Source organism: Engraulis encrasicolus, chromosome 1, assembly GCF_034702125.1.
Source record: "Engraulis encrasicolus isolate BLACKSEA-1 chromosome 1, IST_EnEncr_1.0, whole genome shotgun sequence".
In the NCBI taxonomy this organism is placed as follows: domain Eukaryota; kingdom Metazoa; phylum Chordata; class Actinopteri; order Clupeiformes; family Engraulidae; genus Engraulis; species Engraulis encrasicolus.
Window position 1 is genome coordinate 32,452,512 of NC_085857.1, and position 21,270 is coordinate 32,473,781.

A 21,270-nucleotide genomic window follows, 5' to 3' on the forward strand; every position below is an offset into this window, starting at 1 on the left:
TGTACAATTATTTTCTTTCATGAAAATGTATTTCAGTGCAATTCAAACGGTTTTTTTACCTATAATATAGATTCTCCAAGGAATACTTCTGCATCGATCAGCCCTTCTGGTAACATTGTGGAAGGGGATTCAGTGACTCTGACCTGCAGGAGTGATGCCAACCCACCCATACACACCTACACCTGGTACAAAACCAACAGTGGTGAAACTCCCATCGGATCAAGTCAAAACTATGACATCCCCAACATCGCCACAAAGGACACTGGACATTACTACTGCAGAGTGAAGAACTCAGTTGGATTCAATTATTCTACAGCGTTGTCCATTGACGTCTTCTGTAAGTAATGTTGCATTATGAATTAGGGCTGCACGATTATGGAAAAAATCAGAATCACGATTATTTTGGTCAAAATCGTACTCACGATTATTAATCACGATTATTGATTTTTTGCTGATTTTTTTGAAAATTATAGCAAGATGAAATAAAACCAAGAATTAATTATATACGGGATGAGCAAAATAAAATGAATTGCAATAATTATGTAAAGGCAATAGCATGAAACTTAGGTGGACAGATTTCTGGCCAGAAACACCAGCCTGTCAGTATGTTCTGGCTTCAAAGGTGGGTCACTCCTGCCACGACTAAATCACGATTGAAATCACAACTTCAATTTCACGATTTTATCACGATTTTCGATTACTTTTGATTCATTGTGCAGCCCTATTATGAATCATAATTCCATTCCTATATTTCATTTCATTTTTCCGTCATCCATCATTTCATTATCCAAATTTTGTTTGTTTTCAATGTATTTCCTTTCATAACTATGTGATTCAGCATGTGATTCCCTATGTGTGTATTTCAGACCCCCCAAAGAACACATCACTGGTGCTCAGCACCCCCAGTAAATCATCAGAAGATTCAGTCACCTTAGCCTGCAACAGTGATGCCAATCCACCAATTCACACCTACACCTGGTTCAAGGAGACTGATAGTGGACCTGCTCTTCGAGCTACAGGGAACACCAGTAACTTAGTGTTGGTGTCTGGAGATGAGGGGTTTTACTATTGTGCAGCACACAATCAGTATGGCTCCCATTACTCACCCATTACTAACGTTGAAGTCATATTTCCAGGTACTATTCCATAACTACAAACTCATGCTGCACATCGCTTATTTTTTTCCTCATGATTACCCAATGATTTGGAGAACATTTACCAATGTTTAATGCTGTTCCTTGAAAGTGTTTGCATCCAAAAACCACAATATCCCTGAAAAAGTGTTTTACATATGATTATAGCAGGTACTCCAGTACATCAGTTTTTTTGTCACATCTTTGGAATCATGATGCCACTACAGCTTGTACATTTGGGTTTTTAACTTTGCTGATGCCAATGTAAGATGAGTGATGAAGTTGTAGCCCATGCAAAATGAAATCTTTATAACTTTATTTACAGAGCAAGACATAGTCACAGGAGATGCTTCTGTGAACCTGCTAGTTGCAATCCCCAGCAGCATAGGCATCCTCATGTTGATACTTGGTGTTGTGCAATGCAGGTAACTTCTTGTTGTTGTTTTTGTTGTTGTTGTTGTTGATGTTTTTTTCTTCTTCTTCTTCTTCTTCTTCTTCTTCTTCTTCTTCTTCTTCTTCTTCTTCTTCTTCTTCTTCTTCTTCTTCTTCTTCCTCCTAAAGCGCACACACACACACACATTGAATTACTCTGTGTACGAAATGCGCTTTAGAAATAAAATTGCCTTGCCTTGCCTTCTACAACACAGGAGGAAGAATCCTGTCAATGCTTCCAATGAAAGAACTGGAAATAGCACCACACAGGTGAGATATTTAGTGGGAATACTGACTTTTATTGTGCAAAAATGTGAGAAATACTGCTGATGGGTCTGACACCATACACTGTAGTTTGTCCACTCATCACGTGTACTTAATCTGAGAATATGAGAAATGCTGCTGTTCATACAGGCTCATACTCTTCTATTCAATACAGGCTGTTCAGTCTTGTTCCAATGATGACACGTACGCAGCACTCAACCCCAGCAGTTTAACCCCTGGGTCTGAGTATGACACTCTTCAGGTGAGTATACACTCATTGGATTTCATAACTTTGCCAAAATAGTAGTGAAACATGAGAGGGAATCACTTGTGTTGTCTTTCTTTCTTTCTCTCTCTCTCTCTCTCTCTCTCTCTCTCTCTCTCTCTCTCTCTCTCTCTCTCTCTCTCTCTCTCTCTCTCTCTCTCTCTCTCTCCCTGATAATGTTGACATATTTAAAGGAGCACAATGTAGGATGACGTACAATTTAGTGATTTTAGATATTTATGTTAGTTTGTCCAGTCATCAAATGTACCTCTAATGTTTTCCACAGGCTGTTCATCCTGTTTCGAATGATGACACATACACAGCACTGGACCCCAGCAGCCGATTGCCTCAGCCTGAGTATGACACTCTTCAGGTGAGTGGTTAAATTTAAATCTATAATTCTGTCAAAGTACAGTACTCTTTTTAAGACATGACAGGAAATCTCTTGGGTTGTCCTTGTCTTTTGTGCGCCTCTCTCTCTCTCTCTCTCTCTCTCTCTCTCTCTCTCTCTCTCTCTCTCTCTCTCTCTCTCTCTCTCTCTCTCTCTCTCTCTCTCTCTCTCTCTCTCTCTCTCTCTAACAGGCTGTGAAGAGTGAGGATGCCACATACATGCCTCTCCAGAGAACAGCTGAGGACTCGGTGTATGAGACTCTGCAGGGGAGAGAGACACACATGGAGCTGAAGGATCTCGGCATGAAGCACCAATATTAGACATGATTTTAGAGATTAACATTTTATTCATTCTAGTACTCCTGCTGTATTGAATTGTCATTTAATGAGGTTGAGCTTCTCTAGTGTCTCATCATGCTCATGATTGTCAAGAGTTGGTTGTGGATGCTGAATTATCTTATCTTTACACCGACCTATTGGCCTACTTAGCCTACTCCTATTGTTATTACTTTGTACTGTCATCACTTGTGACACTTTCATGTAACAGTTTGTGTGCTTTACATAGAGATCCAGAAAGTCAAAGAATGCACGCACATCAGTGGCACAGGTGCTGGACCAAACGTAAGATAAGTGAAAAGAAAATAAAGGTCCGCAACACTGTTAAATGCTCCCAAATATTTAATGGCACGACGTTTCGGACTAACCGTCCTTCATCAAACCACTTTGATGAAGGACGGTTAGTCCGAAACGTCGTGCCATTACATATTTGGGAGCATTTAACAGTGTTGCGGACCTTTATTTTCTTTTCACTTTACATAGAGATGTCAAAAGTAAATGTAGTAGAACATTCATGGTGTTCAACAGCAGTAGGCCTTCATGATGGTTGTTACAATAGTTATTCCACTGGACCTAGTGAGGTAGACTGTGTTGTTCTGCAAAAAAAAAAAACCTGTGGTGATTTTTGGGTGATGAATGGCATAAAAAGAGTTAAATTGCAGGTGTAGCGCACATATAGAAAAAGGCCAAAAAAACTTGTATAAGAAAGAAAACGGAACAGGCGAACTTTGTGCTGGAAATCGGGAACTCCACCCACTTTGTCGGAAAGCAATCAACTTTGAGCAGCTCCAACGGCCTTGGGTAGAGGCGTGTTCGAGGCGGTGATGTGGTTTAAGTAGAGAAGTTCTGTTGGGACTTGGTCAGACTAACATCTCAGTACGAAATTTGAAAGTCAATGATAATCAGGCAACACATTGTAGGCCTACGTGTTCCCTGTTGCTAACTGTGTAGCAGACACTCAGACATACAGATTGTACATGTCTTCAGACAAGATTCTGTTTTAGATAATGATTCTGTGAAAAAAACAAGACGAGATGTTCTGGGGTAAAGGGTTGTGCACTTAGCAAAGAAATGTTGATAGACGTGATAAAACCAAAACGCTGTTGCTTTGAGCAAGTTGAGTAGGTTAGAGTGCATGATGGAACCACAATGCAGCTTTGGTCTACATTGTTAGAAATGTGTACATGCCACGTAGTGGTGACAATTTTATTTAATGTTATTTGACAGAGACTGTCAACATCACCTTGGAGCCAAGTTATAACTATTTGGTTATTTGTTATCCCCTTGGACAAGAATTTTCTTTGAAAAGGAAGATGATTATAATTGACAATAATAACATATATTACAACAAAATATGCCATGATGGGATTGAGGTACACAATGTTTCACAATGAAGAGGTCAAAGGGTTGTAGCCAGCAGCATTTGTGCTACTAAGTCAGCGTTTTTTTTTCTAACCAACTGTGCCGGGGAACAGTGGTGTGCTGTGAGAGATCATCTGGTGTTTTGTGAAAATTATAGAATGATTTGTTCATTAGGCATTGGGGTGTTGTTTTTCCTCATTATTGTGTTATTTTTTACTGATGTTTGTGTTATTTCTCTTATTTTAACAGTTACTTTTTATGTTATTTTTGTTATTTTTTACAACTTGCGCCTTGGCATTTTTGTCGTTGTGTGCCTTGGATCAAGAAATGTTGAAAGCCACTGTATTAATTGCACATGTCCTGTTGTTTGCTTATATGCCCTGTGTGCTAGAGAGAAAGAACCCAAGAGAATATTGCCCTATGCTGATAACATTTCTGACCAATATGTACGTATTTGTTTCTTATGCTTATTTTACTTCTTTAAGGTGTGTTTTTATTGTTCTTATTGATTCACGCTCATTAGGGTAATTAATCTCAAAGGTTTTTTTTTTTTTTTTTACTGTACTTTTGCCTTGACAGTACACTGATGACTGTCAAACTGACTGTCACTGATAATCAGGGAGGCAGATGGGGTGGTGGAGTTGGACAAAGGGGTCAGTTGTCCTGGGCAAAGGGAGAGGGCCCCCAGAACTGGGTCCTCATTATTACATTGTATCATGTATGTGGTGGGTGGGGCCCATTCGGTTGAGTTTGCCCTGGGCCCTGCCAAAGCTCTTGCCGGGCCTACCGATGAAGTGTCAAATGCCCTCAGCACATGAGGCCTGACAGATGTGACTGGTATGAAAAAGTCTGTGTGGTTAGTAACAGCTAACTGATGTACTGTGCATCTGCACGTAAACAGGCCTTAAAATGCCAAATGTGTGAGACCAAAGGCATCTAATGAGCATTCTCTTCACTGTCGTTGACCACAGTCTCTCTGATCACTGGTCAAAAAAGGCAGACAGCTCTTCGACAGGAGGCAGGAAAATGATCAGCTCTTACTGTGTAAAAATTACGTATGAAGTTACTGTCTTGAATAAATGGATTTCTGTTGATGATTGATTCATGTTCATGATTTACAGTAGTTGCTGTTGTTTGTTTCCATGCATTTGGAAGGATTGTTATTGGGACATCTGCCTCGGCTCTTAGCTGTCTCTCTGATACTGAGAAACAATCTGATACTGGTGCAATGAACACCTATTTAAAGGAGAATTCCTGTCACTTTTAACATGCAGTTGTAGTGCTTAGGCCACCCTTGACTTGACAGTGCCAGAAAACGCAGCTTTTTTTTCTTCAGGCCTGCCCGAGAGCCTGGCCATTGTAATGAGGGCATAGGTTTGTTTTTTATATATATTAATTTTCTATTCACATTTTAAAACAAATATCCAAACATCATCCAAAATTTCAGGTAACATCAGTAGATACTTAACAACACCAATCATTTTTGGCATGACATTTAGAGTATGTTGAGAAGCAAAGTTTTACTCTGTAGTCCTCAAGACCCAGGTCATGCACAGACACTGTCAAGATCTTTACCTGCCACCTTTAATGCTGCGACTCACAGAAATAATTAAGAACTCCTCATAAGAGTTTGAAATCCATCCATAAAGGGCTATAATGCCATCATGAGACTTTATAATGATTGACACAAACATTCACAAGTCTGTGTACTAATTACTGTCCTTATAAGACATTATGGTGAGTTTGTTATTCTGAACTTTATAAAGGTTTAAAACCTATTATGACAAAATTGACCATACGTAATGTCTTACTGTATATATCTACAGTCATAAGTATTATAAACCCTTATGAAGAGGGTTCATAGAAAGTGTTACCAAATTGAATGCATTTACCATGTGAAATTATCCAAGCACTTTTCTTATAGGCAAAGAGCCATGTGTTGTGAAGGTGTGTTATTGGCAAGCCTGCTCCTGAGTCTACCAGGTAATGTAAGAAAATCTGACCTCACATCGTTGGAGTGGTATAAATTACACATCCAATCTCACATTACGGCTGGTTTATCAGGCTACTGAAATATAACTTAATTGCATTGCAAATGTAATTTCTAAGATACCTTTATCAAACATGTCATATTTCACGGGAAGCTGCATAACATAAAAAATATATCCGGGACCGGATAAAACGTCCTTGAGTCATACGTAGGTTCCCCACCCCTGCGACATTTCATGGTAAAGAAAGAATACTGATAACAAAAACTGTGGTTTGTAGAAAGGCTGACTGGCTAGTGTCGCAGGAAAACCAGTAGCCACATAGACCGATGAGCTAAACATTTTATGTCAAGCCTTGGTGTGCACACGTGTGTACAGGTATATGCGTGTGTGCTTGCGCGCTTATGTACTTGGCATTTTCATAAAAAAATAAAAAAATAATAATATATTTTTTAGGGGCTTTNATACCTTTATTTGATAGGACAGTCGGAGATGGTGACAGGAAGCGTGTGGGTGAGAGAGATGGGGTGGGATTTGGAAATGACCCCGGCTGGATTTGAACCGGGGCCCCCGTGGGCAGTGTAAGCCCAAATGTGGGGGGCTTGGCGAGCTGCGCCAGTGCCCCCCGCTTTTTCATGTTTTTGTGTTTCAGCTGTACAATGTGGATGGAGTATGACCTACCGGCGCACCTCTACTCCGGCCTGTTTCCTTAAAGGAGCACCTGGGTTCCTGTACAGCAGCTATACGTATTCCAGAACTGGTCACTATTGTATATGGATGGAGAGTGGTACAAAGAGAATAGTGGTGTAGTCAAAAAGCACAGTAACTCCAACTATCCCACCTGCAGCCTGAATATATCCAACATCTCAGACAGAGACGCTGGTGTTTATCATTTCCGTTTTTACACATTTCTACACCTGAGCTGGATAACAGGAGGATCTGGGATTAGAGTGTCTGTCACAGGTAGCTGGGCTCTGCACACAAGCTTATTAGCAAATGCTGAGGGTTGTAAACACACTTTCTCCCTCTTGCCTCTCGATACTCAGATCTGACTGTAAAGGAAACGGGTATAAGGAAGTCCAATCAAGTTAAAGTGACCTGCAGTGCCTCCTGTAGCTTGGGCTCTGATCTAAAGTACATCTGGTACAAGAATGGAGAGCGACTCCCATACATAACCACATCCTCCATACCGGTGTCTGAGAAGGCTAATTATTCCTGTGCTCTACCACGCTGTGAAGCACAGCGCTCCCCTGCTGTGTGTTAGTACAGTTTGGAGGATGTTGTCTTTCGCTGTTTATTGCTATTAATGCTTTTGCTGTTTACTGTTGCTATTTATTGCTCTGACAATCACTCAAATATCTTACCCCTTTCTTTGTGAAATCCATACAAAGTCATCCAAATGATGATTTAAAAAAGTGAAAGTGTAGGCTATGAGCCCATTCTGGTTGCTGCCATTTAAAATAAATGTTCTTTTGTGATGATGACAATGTGCATTGTGGTTTACACTGGAGGCGTTTTTGTTTTATTGCCTTTCTTGTACCCATGAAAGTATTTTTCATGTTGGTTGTTGTTTAATATACATTTGGTTGCATGTCCGTAGGTGCTCCGCATCACAAGTGTACCCAGACAGAGAATCCTGAGAGCAAAGACGACGGTAACGTAGTGACCCCCAAAGACACCACAGAGGCTTCTTCTCCAGAGGATGGCTTCAGCTTTACTGCAGACGAGGATAGAACTGGAATGGAAGACGGGTCACATCACCATCACTGTGCGTGTGTATTTTTTCCTATTTGTTTGTAGTTGTTTGTTTGTTTCTTGGTAATATATGATGTGATGTTGCCATATGTTGCAGTAATGATCTAGAGAAGATTTATCATTGAATGTTGTTGTTTGTTGGCCAGTTTTGAAGTGATTTCAGTCAGTTGTCATTATTTTCAGCATCATGACAATGCAAATATGCAGTTTTATCCAAAGTGACTTACAGTTATTTACAGGGAAGAGGCCTATTGGTTACAGGCCTTGAGCAATGTGAGGTTTAGTCTTTGTTTTCTTTTTGTTTCCTCAGCAACAGAACGTCACAATGGTCTCATTCTGCCAGCCATCATAGCTGTATCCCCGGTCCTTCTCATTCTGCTGGTACTTGGAGTTGTCTACTTAATTAGGTACAGTATATTTTCCTGACCTGAAACATTGTAAAGATGTTTTTAACTGATTTACTTCAAAATTCCAGCTTTACTTACCAATTGTAAATAATGTCATATTAAAGTGTATGAAATTGTCCTGTGTAAACAGGAAGAAGAGCGGCACGATGGCTGCAGGGTCCACGGCTGACACACAGGTGAGAAGGAAGAAGGAAGACATCCCGGGTTAAGCTGCAGGACAAAGGCTGACTCATGTAATTATCTTGAGCACTGCTGTAGGCTATGTGAACTCTCTGCCTCATCTGTCCTCTCTCCCCCTGACCAGAGTAACTCTGGGCTTGTGTACGCAGCCGTGGTAACAAGGGCCGTGACCTCTGACCCTACACAGCAAGATGACCAAGATGACGTTACCTACGCCACCGTCCAGATTCAGAAGATGAAACGCTCCAAGGAGCCCCAAACTACCCTGCAGGATGACTCCATCACCTACGCTTCAGTGCAGTTTCACAGAGGAGGTGCTGCCACCAGGTGGGTGAACAGACACATTACACCAAATCTCCTAATTATTTGGTTTGACTCGAGCAGTAATGATCATGTTAATTATCTTGTTAGCAGCAAACATCATAAAATCGGCGAGGACCACTCTATTGCATTACAGACAACTCAGAAAGTTGATGCTAAATGTGCAAAATACTGGACATAACTGTGCAACTTGTAAATGCTGTATGATGTTGTCTGTTGGCAGAGCTGAGAATGACAGTGTGATCTACAGTGGAGTCAAGTAACTCTGACAGGCCTTGGAACAGCAGAGCAGGACTTTCAACCAACAGAGGCACACCTGTATCTGCAATGACAACCAACAGTGAAGCACACCTGTATCGGCAATGAGAACCAACAGTGAGGCACACCTGTATCTACAATGGGAACCAGCAGTGAAGCACACCTGTATCTACAATGGGAACCAACAGTGAAGCACGCCTGTATCTACAATGTGAACCAATGCTTGGTCCTGGCTGGGACAAACACACAGTAGATGAGGACTTTGCTCGTTTTCCACTGCTGTCCATCACAACAATTTAGTATTGTTTTGTTCAGCTATTTGACAGTACTACCTACCGTATGTTTGACTTTTCTTACAATGCAATACAATACAATATAAAATGTATTTATATAGCACAGTCTTACAACTATGACGTTGACGCAAAGATGTTGTGATCTTGTTAGATCATAAGCAAAATATTTTTCACAATGTTTTCCACTGTACATAGTAGATGTGTTCCTTGGGTCTGTATTCTGCTTCATGACTGTTAAGCATGTGTCTTTTTGTTTGAGAAAACGACGAGTAATACCTATTTTTCGAGGATTTAATGTCATCGCAACTCACTCCAAAGTGAAGCATGCTTCAAAATCTATCCTGAGCCACGCTCTTAATTTGTAGAATTTCCAAGTGCACTTGCTGCTTACCGTGACAATATCCAGAATCCTTCACATTTTCATGCTCGTGCTAGGCTTTTTACTTAGGCTAAACGTGTGGGAAAGCCATGCATTTTTTTTTAGCACAATATGGTTGGTACCGTATGTTGATTCCGGAATAAATATGCTATAATGTGCTCACCTTTCTGTTGATTTTCAGTGCTTTTGACTGTGACCAATTTGTGTAGGCCTACTGTTATGAATTGATATGAACATTCATGTCGTTTTGTTGTACTTCTTCAACTTTCACCACAATCAGAATTACAACCACACAATCGTGTTAATACCGTTTAAAAACAGTTGGAAAGAAGTATGTAGTGGCCAAAACGGAACTGCTATAATGTTCACTTCGACGCTTTCAAGCATGTTCCATTCATAATTGTTTGAGACCACCAGTTTCTACAATCTATGTAGCACATCACATGTGAGGTGTGGGGGTACAGGTGGGGAGGAGGAGTTGAAGTGGGGTGCATTGCAAACTTTTTAGGGGTGTGTGTGTATGCGTGTGTGCGTACATATATACGTGCGTGTGTGCGTGTTTAGGGTGAGACTCTGGTGGACTTTGTCGTCGTCAGTGGTACAGGACATTGTAGGGCAGTCATGGGTAAGAGGGCAGTCATGGGTAAGAGGGCAGTCATGAGTAAGCGGTTAGGGCGTCAAACTTGTAGCCCAAAGGTAGGCAGTTCGACAGCCGACCCGCCAGGTTGGTGGGGGTAGTAATCTACCAGTGCTCTCCCCCATCCTCCTCCATGACTGAGGTACCCTGAGCACGGTACCGTCCCGCCGCACTGCTGCCTAGGGGCGCCACTGAGGGCTGCCCCCTTGCACGGGTGAGGCATAAATGCAATTTCGTTGTGTGCAGTGTTCACTTTTCTGCTGTGGAGTGCTGTGACAATGGGAGTTCGAGTTTCCCAATGGGCTTTCACTTCCACATAAGCTACAGCAGCTTGTTTCAGTTGTTTGAGGAGTTTGTAGTTGGTGATGCCTCTCTCTATCTCTCTCCCCCTCTCTTTCCCCCTCCTCCAGTTGTCGTCACTGCCCCAGTCATCCCTGCATTGTTGAACAGTCAGCTTTTTGATGCTGCTAAGGTTTAAGAAGAAATGAGAATCAAATAAGAACGGCCATCACTGCTGTATGTGCGCTTAGCAACCCCTGCCTTCCACCCAGTGCTCTCCTCTCCCCCACCCCATCCCAGAAGCCCAGTGGGGTGCCAAACCCCCGCCCAGCTTACAGCAAAGGCATACACAGAGGGGCAGAGGATGCCATTTTGTTGGAGGTTCTATTCTTATTCTTATTAGTAGAATGTTTTGAGGTGGTTCAGGTTTTGCGTTTACATTATGTTTTTAATTCCGAATAATTTTGTAGTTCTCGAACAGGGGTGCACAGAACTTATTCACAGTCAAGACTTTTTAAAAAGAAAAACACCAATCTTCTTCACACTCACATTCACACCCCACCCTCACAGTATCACACGAACACCCTCCCAGGGAGGCGTGCAAGATGTATCATTAGTAACCATCAGCCATTTGCTGTTGCAAGCCATGAAGAGCCTCACATCCTGGTCACAAAGAAATGTGTGAAACCAAAAGCATCTGACAAGCATAATGTTCACTGTCAATGACCCCAATCTTTCTGGTCACTAGTCAAAGTTGCCGTTACATGTACACAGACAGCTCTTCGACAGGAGGTAGGAGGATTACCAATTCTTAGCTACTGTGTAAGAATTGCATGATAGAAGGTACTGACTTGGTTACAGTAATAACGACACATAATATGGTTTAATTTGTTGCATATTTGTTGTTTCCACGCATTTGTAAGGATTCTGATTTTTGTTGTTATTGTGACATATGCTTATATGATAGACGTTACTGTCTTGATTAAATTGATTTCTGTTGATGATTGATTCATGCTCATGATTGATTCATGTTAATGATTTACAGTAGTTGCATATTTGTTTCCATGCATTTGTAAGGATTCAGGTTTTTGTTGTTATTGGGTTATATGCTTCTGCTCTTAGCTGTCTCTGTGATACTGGGAAACAAACTGATACTGCTGCCATGAACACCTAGACGTAAAGGAGAATTCCTGTAATTTTTAACATGCAGTTGTATTGGACACGCCACCCTTGACTTGCCAGTGCCTGATGACGCAGCTTTTTTTGGTTAATTGGTTTGGTATATTTTGGTGTGCTGACCAATACATGGTTTTCTAATGTTTATAGGCTATATTGACCTTGATTGGTGGTGCTTTTGTTCACTGGCATTGCCATGTCTTTGCACTGTGAATATAGTTGTACAATTATAATTATTGATGAAAGCCTATATTGGAAGAATTTGAACAGGCACATTTTTGGGTTGGCTAATTGCAGTGCTTTCCACTGTCAAATTAAGCACAGACCCTAGACTAAAAGACAAATTAGCCAGACAATCAGATTTTTCCTGAAGTGGAAATTTTATTCAGAACCTGTTCAGATAAAGGCCTTATAATTTGGTAAACTTCACCTTCAACCAGTTGGAAGTTTTAAAGTAAATTAATGAACCCTGGTGCAATTTTATTTAATTAGCTTATATTCAAAATAACATAGCCTATTTAAATAAACACAAGTGCATTATAGGCCTAACTTTAATTTCAACTTAATATGAAATGCAGCGTGCAGTTTGGCCTATGTGTGTGGTCTGGTCTTTGGCCTTTTTAAAGATCAACTAGGCCACCAACATGTTGCCCTCGTCTCACTGTGGTTTGAGGTTCTCTTTTTGTGCGCTGACCAATACATGGTTTTCATGTTAATAGGCCATTGACCTTGATTGGTGGTGCTTTTGTTCACTGGCATTGCCATGTCTTTGCATTGGGCATGGATGTACAATAAACATAGACACTTAAATTGCAAACGTTGCAGCGTTTTCCTCCAACTATACATCTTCACTGAATGGTCAATAAATCTCTTTTTGGCTCTGAAACTTAAGTTACAGGTATATACATTTTTCCAAAACCTAACATATGGCCATCTAAATTCTGATGCGTCCAGTGTCACATGCATGCGCTATCTGCATTAACTTTCACTTTGCATTAGATTATGTGACTATGCATATTATTTTTGTTTCAGTAGCCTACACATCAAAGAGAAAATTTTGAGGTTGGCAACCTCACCCATTCAGATGTTAGGCCTACTGCACAAACAAAAAGTCTGAGATCTTGGCTACTAAAGTATAGAGGGGGCTTGCCATGATGAAGTCTGGGAAGCCCTGGGAAGTCTTGATTGTATATTGGACCATTGTCGTGATCTAACACAATTTGCTGCTTTTGTGGCAGCAGCCGAGCAGAATATTTGACAGTTATTGTGTTCTATGTAATGTTTTATTTCATTAGATAGGGGCCATGGATATTGAACATTTGTAGGCTATATCAAGATACAACATGTAAATATGCCAGAATTTAAATAATAAGAAAGCAAAAAAACAAAACAAAAAATCTTTTCTATTTTCTCAGTTTCGCCCGGCCTATTGTGGCCTGTTTTCTTGTGGATAATCACATTTTTCTCAACAAATTTTCTCCCATGGGAGACCATGCCCCCAGACCCCCCTAGTAAGACTCTTATACAACACTATCCCCAAAAAACGCCACTGCACACCACACATGTGTGCGCACCGCTGCAGCACACGCGCCACTCCGTGCCACCGCGCCACGCCGTGCCACCGCGCCACGCCGCACCTTTCTCACCTTTTTCATCCCTGACCCGTTTCCATGCCTGGCCATCTTTTATTGGACTGGCTCTTTAAAGAGGAAATGAAGCAGTGACCTAATATAGGGGTCTATAACACCAGTAAGATAAGCCAGCATATATATATATATTTTTTTGAAGTCTGACATTTAACCCGTTAATAAAAAAAATAAAGCACAAACACGTAACGTTTCTGTTAACGTTTCCAGCCAACAGCGGATGACGTCACGCGAATGGTAGTGTTACTATTCTAATGCTGTTATGATAGTAGTGAATTAAACATTTGGGCCTTGCGTTGCTGATTATGAGCTTATTTGCTTAACCCAAATGAAGCAAGACTACGTGTTTGGGTGGGACAGAACAAATATGAGGCATGAAGGCAGACAAGACATCCCATCACATGAACCACAGGTAAACAAGCAGCTTTTTTGCTAAGGTGACAAGTCGCTAACAAATTTGGCACGATCGTGCCAACATGATCACAATTCATAATCGTGCAATGTTGCAGTTCCCTACCTTCATCTTCCGATGATTTCGCCAACATTTTCCAAGCACCTGAATTAACTGTACTTCACATCTCCCAAGCCCTAGGGCAACAACGCTATTCCAGCCAGTTTGAGGATGCATTCGCGGCTTCAATAACAAAATAGTTTAATACAATAGATGCAGCTACTTTAATAAGCATGCCATAACTTAATTTAGGCCATCATAGTTTAATGTGTGTAGTTCCCGTGACATCAACTCCCCAAAGCTCCTCCGACTCCGTGAGCGAGAGGAGAGAGGGGAGGGATAGCCACACACAGGCTGCGTCCCTTCCCTTCACAAAGCTTTCCAAACTTCGGCCAATTTTGCAAGTTATTTTCAATTATGATTGAATTGGAGCACATAGCCAACTTCACGACATGGGCTTTCAGATTAGCGTCCAACAATGCAGGGAAAAGACGTTATTGGTGACGGTCTCTCACTACAAACCTATGAGAGCGAGCAGTCCCACAGTCCTGACTCCTGTCCTATGGTGAATGCAATGAGTCGATGGCTGCAGCTATCCCACCATGCTCGTAGCAAAGGCTTTTTGACACAAAGTGATAATGACACTTGGCATTTCTCTTTCATCTGATAGTATGTCTATACCATATAAGATCCAGGGACAATGTAAAATGAACCACTCGTCCTTATTCAATTTTACTGCCACGATTAGAGTCAGTTAGCGCTGTAGGTAGCATACGCTAACGTTAAGTGAATGGAAGGCTACATTAGCCACCAACTTCTACCATTCGCGTTACGTAGGCGTCGAACATGGCTGCGCCCTTGTGGCGAAACTCGGTAATAACATGTAATTTTTTCAGCAAAACTACTTAAAAATGCAGTCCAACGAACATCCATTCGTTTATGAAAATAAATAAGACGCCAAAAAATGATAATAGTTGTCAGTGCTTCATTTCCACTTTAATATTCAAGTACTGTGAACATTCTAATCTTGTGTGAACATTCTATCAAATTCTGCCATTTAGACTGTTGAGGTTGTTTTAAAGGCCAACTTCCGATAAAACTCAGTTTTACTCACTCCTTTCGAAGATCGGACGGTCACCCCAAGTTAAACTCACTTGCAAGGCTCTCATAGCGGTGCGTCAACTCTCCTGGCTGTGTTTCCCGGTGTTTCCCAATTTACATAAATAATGCAGAGAAACGAGCAAATCACGAAAGCCTTTCTGTGTTTCGTCACGTCGAAAGAAGGCGTTGCCCACAAAGGTTTATATCGACCCATTTATCTAAAAACATGTCGAGTAATTTTTTTCTGCTTGTTTTCAAAACAAGCAAGGTCTGGTGGCCCGAAACATAGCTTAGCTTAGCTATCAGCTGGTTGCTACTCTCAGGTACACACACAGCACAAAGCCTCATACATAAAGCCAACTCACTCTGGTTGCTCCGTGCCTGCAGCAAGCCTAGGGGTCGCTGTCGAAAGAGCACAGCCCTGAATGGAGCCTGCACGCCTCCGCTGGCGCCCCTATAGTGCAGTACCACCAGGGGAAGTGGCGACTCTGTTTGCCATTACATTCTCTCCAAGAACTTGAGGACTGAGCCAATCAGAGACGCGTTTCTTCGAGAGCAGGAGGAGTGAGCCAATCACAGACGCATTTCCACGAGAAACACGGAACACTCTCTCGTTTCTCCACAAGCCACCTTGCCAGCTTGCAAAAACGTCTTGAAACAAAGCAACCAGCGCGTTTTTTAAAACAGGACCAACGCGTAACACATTCAATAACATTGGGGAACACGGCAGTATTAATGAAATAACGTTGAGAGGCGATCTTTAAGTTCATTGATGCTGTGTGTAAGCTGCACAGCACAGGAACAAAGGCTGTTTGCATGGGATAGCCCATCACATTACTGATACTTTAAAAAAACTAAAATCTGTATCAGACAGAAGACATTTACTAAAAATCAGCGTTGTGGCTGACTACAGTAAAAAGGAATTTCTTATGGAGAACCTAGGCTTGACATTGGCACCAACCAACCGGTGTGTCAAATCATAGTAGTTGCATGAATTCTTTGCATGCAAGAATATTCCAAAGACAAAAGAAACTGGCAACAAAACTCTGGCTAGCAGAAAGACTTAATGGCTAGTGGCTCGGTAAATCCACTAGCCACAGTGGTGGTCGGTGAGTAAAAAAAATCAATGTCAAGTCCTCTGGAGAACCCATTTATTCCAAGTATACTCATTTTGGCTGTAAGACAGAGAGACTATTGATTGATTCATTTCTGAGATAACGATGTGAGTTTACATTGCACTTTAATTCCGAATAAACGCTTGGGGGATCAGAAAACATTTCGACAGAGGATGCACGTGCTGGGCTTGCGAAGTTTGACAGGGGTGTGGTTGCCAAGTTCCATCAGATTCCTACTAGCGGGACAGCTGGTGATTTTCAGTCACAAATTAGTTACCCAAGCCCGGGTCAAAACCTTTGGACGTACCCAAAGAATATAGAATGGATAAGAACGCTTTCACAGGAAAATGTATTGGCAACGGTGTAGTACAGGGGCGTAGCCTGGGAACACCGTAAGCATGGACAGTGGGTGCAACGCCATGATGGATAAAAATTGTTGGTGTGTTACTCGTACTGTCCGCCCTTTCCGCACTGTGTTTGGGTACGCAGGGTGTTCCATTTCTAATCGCGACGGTAAAGTGAAGTGTACTGTAAATTACCCGGATAACGCTCCCAAAAAGGACATTTTTTGAAGTGTGGAGTTACTGTCACTGCATGAAAAGAGGAATATGTGGATGAGTTTTGCACCTTAAACTGCCTCATACCTCAAGCCACAGCATTTGCGGCTCCCCCATGCCCCCCTCCCATCCCCTTCTTAGGAGAGCCTTTAATATGTAAATGCCAGTGATCAGGTCGGGAGCTGCTACAGTCAATTTCAAGTGGGGTGGGGTGGGGTGAGGTCAGGTGGGTGGGAGGGAGTGGGGGGTCGGCAGGCCTGTTTCTAGGATTTTGGGGTCCCTAGGCAACGGGATTGTTGGGGGCCCTAGGGCATTTTTTGGCCTTTTACTAAAATGTGTGTGTGTGTGTGTCTGTGTGTATGTTTGTTCACGCTGCCCAGTGGTGTTTTTCAGAATCACTAACCATTAAACCAGGGGTAGTGAACCTATGTCTCGAGGGCCCTTGAGGCCGTTTTATCCGGCCCCTGATATCATTATAATGTTTTGCAACTTCACATGAAATAGGCCTATGACATATTTTGCAGGCCTAAAGGAATCTTAGAAATTACATTTCCAATGCAATTAAGTTAGGCCTATATTCAGGGGACCTAGAAAAGGTGGGGACTGTTTTAAATGTGTCTACCTTTAAAGGTGTCTATATGTCTATATAGGCCTAATGGTGTCTATATATGCCTAAATTTCATGGGGAAATCCTGATTTGTGTTCATAGTACGGCCCCCGGAGGATTTTATGACCATGGTAGGAATTTGAAGTGGCCCTTCGAATGAAAAAGGTTCCCCACCCCTGCATTAAACCTTTCTTCTAGCCACAGCTCTGCTGTCAGTACATTTTATTATGATACTATAAGCTCAGAAATGAAGTTGATCAAACAATTCGGTGCTAACATTTAAATGAACCGAATAGAAATCAGAATAGAAACATCTGAATGATCTTTCTTGGACATAGCCTACATTTTGAAGTGACCCTTTGAATTAAAAAGGTTCCTCACCCCTGCTTTTGAGGAAAAACATCAATGTGCTTGGCCACTCTGGTTTTTAAATTATTCTGAACTAGCAAGGATTGTTCAAGGAAGTTCAAAACAGACTGTCTCTGGTTAAATTAGTTCTACACCAAGCCTTTAGGTGGCAGTACAACTAATTCGCACAATGCGAATTCCACACACAAGCCACAAAGAAGCCATCTACCGCGGTCAACAACACCGACCTATCTGAACAACACCACGCGCTGTCTGTGTGGTTTCACTGTTACAAGTTTCTTGGCGATATGGGGGAAAGTTCCTCACATACCAACGGAAAATGGGCTTCACATACATGTAAGTAAATTTTACTCAACTGTGGTTTAAAGTTTCAGTACTCAAGAGCGATTGAATAGCTCCTCTGAACACAGATCCGCCATTGCTAAGTTGTAGCACAAGTCCCCTCAATGAATGTGACTACTCTTGTTGCTGCTGTACGCTAGTAAATTCTGATAACTTGCGAGCATCGTAATGACAAAATGCAGTAGTGAAACGGTGAATATGTTAAGTATACTTGTTGATGGAAAGTTGTTTGACATTGCTCGTTCTCAATTGCCTTTCCCCTGCCTAAAGATGATTCCCAGTTTGTCGCTCCCAGCGCGGTTCGATCCCCAGTCGGTTCGCTCCCACTAGCCAGACTATCGAGCCCACCGAGCTAGTTATCTTTTTGATGTTAGTTTTTTTGTTACGTACCCTAAACCTAACCCTTACCTTAACCCTAAACCTAACCCTGAATTGCTTGTATGTGGTAGTGTATGATAATACGAGAAATGTAATCGGGTGGGATAGAACGCCTGGGATTGATAGAATCACCTGGGACTACACGTCCGGGAGTGATCTTACATGGGAGTGACCATCTCCCAGCGCTTAAGATTGACAAAGGCTACGTTAGCATGCTATTGCGTTAGCTCATCAACTAGTTACTGGGCACTGCTCATTTTTCACGTCTGCCCGGCATTTCGCTGATGAACTAACGCTTGGACGTCTTGCCAATGTATTTTACAGCGGCAAAAATGCATCTAGGCGACGTTGGCAAGATTGGTGTGCCGTCTGGGTATGTTGGTTTTCAGTGCTGGGCAGTAGCGAAGCGACTAGTTTAATTACATTCCCTAGTAGCTTGGTCGTAGCGTCATTACTCGACTAACGTCCCTGTAGTTAGGAAAGAAATAGTTTGGAAATCAATGTGAAATACCCTGGCATTTGCAACAGTAGGCAACCTGTCCTTAAAAAGTATGGGTCCTCAAAACACCACTTGTTGCACAAATAAGTGTTGCAATAGAGCACGCCACCCCGAAATCAATGTGAAACACCCTGGCATTTGCAACAGTAGGCAGGCAGCATGTCCTTAAAACGTATGGGTCCTCAAAACAGCACTTGTTGCACAAATAAGTGTAGCTGGCCTCTTCAAGAAATTGAAATTATGCATGGTCACTTTTTCTTATTGTTTCACGTGGAGGTCTACTGACATTGTATAAATAATGTAGGCTAGTTTATGTCCATGTATTATATTAGGACCCAAGGTTAATGGGTTATTCTGTTTACCATGTTTTCACAGGCTGCTGTCTCATAATATGGCGAAGACGAGTCACTTGAAGGCCTAACAGCTCTTATGAGGAGCAGTCTTGCCATAGAAGACTGAAAGAATGTAAGATTAACTTCTTTGTGACCAATATGACTTGCTCATTGATACATTAGCTATGTCAATATGAGATGCATGGCGAAGTATTTAATTTATTTGTCTCTCTTCTAGGAGCTGTAGAAACAACAGGGTGCCTGCTGCAGTATGACGAGGACGCCCTGATCATAGAAGGTCCAGTGTCTTGGCAGGGTGAAATGGCACTGATATCGGTATGTGGTGATATCAGTTAAATTAATGAATTAATTCTCATATCTGAATAATGTGAACACTGGATTTACCACACACTCACACACACCCTAGTCCTAGATGATACAACCAAGGTTACTTTTACCACAGCTCTGGCACTGCATCAAATTTCTTTTCTTTTTTATAGAACTGGACAGGTCATTTATTCGTTCCCCTTGTTTTTTGCAGTGTCCTGCAGGATGCTGTGTCCTGCAATCCTGTGTGCTGTGCTACAGACGCGTGTGGAGGTCAACCCGAAATGGGCACAGTAGAGTGAAAGAGGGTAAGCTTAACCTATAGCCTACGTCAGGGTTGGGGAACCTTTCTCATTCGAATGGCCACTTCAAATTCATCCGAGGGGCCATAAAAGTCCTCCAAGGGCCGTACTATGAACACAAACCAGGATTTTCCCTTTCACTTTAGGCCTATATTGAAGGCAGCCACATTTAAACAAACGCCAACTTCAGGTTCCCTGAATATAACTTAATTGTATTGCTAATGTATTTTCTTAGATTCCTTTACAAAATATGTCATATTTCATGTGAAGATGGAATTGCATTAAAATTATATCGGGGGCCGGATAAAACAGCCTCAAGGGTCGCAAACGGCCCTAGAGACATAGGTTCCCCACCCCTGTCCTACATTGTCAATATGACTTGTGCTACTTTATAGATAAGTTGTCAATGCTGTGCATTGCTATGTTTTGATTTATTTTCTTACATCCTACAGATCCTGGCAGGGAGACGGTAGTGTCCTGCAGGATGGTGATGGGCAATCTTACAAGAGACCACAGAAAACTGATATAGTGTAAGATTATCCCTGTTGGGCTCAATATGTCTTGCTTATTGATATATTTGCTATGTCAATATGAGGTGCATGACGAAGTATTTATTTATTTGTTATTTCTACAGCTCCCAGAAGTGAGACTGAGTGCCTGTTGCAGTATGACGAGGAAGCAGTGACCAGAGACCTTCAGTAGACCCTGCTGGCATGATTGGCGGCTGAAGAACATAATCAACAGCAATGTTTACTTTATAATATTGTACATACCTGTATAGTCTGCACTAAAATGCTGTACCTGTACTATTTTTCCTCTTACTTTCATATTTACCACATATTTACTATGAATTGACAACTTTTACTCAAATCCATTTTTGTATGTGCCCTGACTAAAACTATCCTTAAACCTAACCTGTCAGAGGTGTAATAACAACCTGCTCTTAGCAATGTGGCAGCAGTCTACTTGGATGCAGCGGGGAACATAGAACCCTTTTTTTGAAAAAGCATTGTATGTTTCTGAGTTTTATGAATTGTGCCCTTCCCAAACCTAACCTGTCGTAGGGGCCTATGAAATCCGTTTTATTTTTCCTCATTCAGTTTTTTTGATTTATTTTTTGCCAAATTGGTTTTTTTTTTTACATCTTATTTTCCCCTTTCATCCCCCCCCCCCCCAAAAAAAATTAAATAAAATAAATTCTTAGTTATTTAGTTCAAACTGGTGTGTGGACAGAGCCAACCACTCATGGTTGAATGGTAGGTAGAGAAAAGAAAAGTAAAATTACCTACTAGCTTTTTGTAATATCAGCCCTCAAAAATATTCCAGGTAATAAGGTAGCTGTATTGTAATTGTACATGCGCATATATTCTATTAAATACACGTGACGCA

General features: G+C 41.6%; 1 long non-coding RNA gene across 3 annotated transcripts; it reads left to right on the forward strand.

Moving 5' to 3' along the window:
- The first annotated feature begins 16,764 nt into the window (after window positions 1–16,764).
- Window positions 16,765–20,974, forward strand: LOC134450338 (uncharacterized). 3 transcript variants are annotated; one of them, XR_010035074.1, is made up of 5 exons: window positions 16,765–18,037; window positions 19,296–19,588; window positions 19,794–19,887; window positions 20,334–20,411; window positions 20,516–20,974. It is a non-coding gene; the product is annotated as an uncharacterized LOC134450338 (long non-coding RNA). The 3 variants fall into 3 exon arrangements; XR_010035072.1 differs by having other exon boundaries at window positions 19,296–19,385; window positions 19,491–19,588; window positions 20,334–20,974; XR_010035071.1 differs by having other exon boundaries at window positions 20,334–20,974.
- Window positions 20,975–21,270: the final 296 nt, after the last annotated feature.